Below are 824 nucleotides of genomic sequence, written 5' to 3'. Positions count from 1 at the left end.
ATACCTAGTGTATGACCCAAACCCGATCTAGACCAGGGCCGTTGCTATTCGTACCTGATCCAGACGCAATAATCTCTAAAGTACGCAAGGAAGCACGAATCAAAAACCAAATGGCGTTACGCGTTACTTTAGCAGAAAATACCAAACCCTCGATTGAAGGTCGAGGAGGACCAATCAGATTTCCATGGATTCAAGGACACTCGTTCGAGTTAAAACATCACATCATCCAGCTCATTCAGAATAGCTGTCAGTTTCATGGATTACCGAATGACGATCCAAATTCTTACCTTGATAAATTCATATCTCTTTCGAACTCCTACAAACAGCCAGGGATAGGACAAGATATAGTCCGGCTATACCTGTTCCCCTATTCTCTCACTCATCATGCTCAAACTTGGTTCGAAGGACTGGAAAAAGATTTCATCACGTCATGGATGGAGATGGCTACTAAATTCCTAACCAAATATTTCCCCCCTTTTAAACAGACTAAGCTGAAGAATGACATCATTAACTTCAAACAAAGTTATGATGAATCTCTTTACATTGCATGGGAGCGATTCAAAACCCTGCTGAAGAAATGCCCTAATCACCAGCTAGAACGGTCAGCCCAAATCTGTACCTTCTACAATGGTCTTACGGTAAATCATAGGATGACGGTCGATGCAGCAGCTCAAGGGAATCTGATGAACCAAACCGCAGACTAAGCATGGGAATTGCTCGAGAAGATGACAATGCATCATCATGACTGGAACAGTGGTGAAACAACTTCATCATCTGTCCCACTCTTTGCACTTAACAATCAAACGGAGGCCATCAAATCCCTC

The 824-nt window shown here is 42.8% G+C and overlaps 1 non-coding gene across 1 annotated transcript; it reads right to left on the bottom strand.

The window, feature by feature from the left end:
• Window positions 1-488: 488 nt before the first annotated feature.
• Window positions 489-595, bottom strand: LOC139895262 (small nucleolar RNA R71). The gene has a single exon (XR_011775721.1). It is a non-coding gene; the product is annotated as a small nucleolar RNA R71 (small nucleolar RNA).
• Between the last annotated feature and the right edge of the window lie 229 nt (window positions 596-824).

Source organism: Rutidosis leptorrhynchoides, chromosome 2 (assembly GCF_046630445.1).
Source record: "Rutidosis leptorrhynchoides isolate AG116_Rl617_1_P2 chromosome 2, CSIRO_AGI_Rlap_v1, whole genome shotgun sequence".
NCBI lineage: Eukaryota > Viridiplantae > Streptophyta > Magnoliopsida > Asterales > Asteraceae > Rutidosis > Rutidosis leptorrhynchoides.
This window is presented reverse-complemented; position numbering and strand designations above follow the sequence as displayed.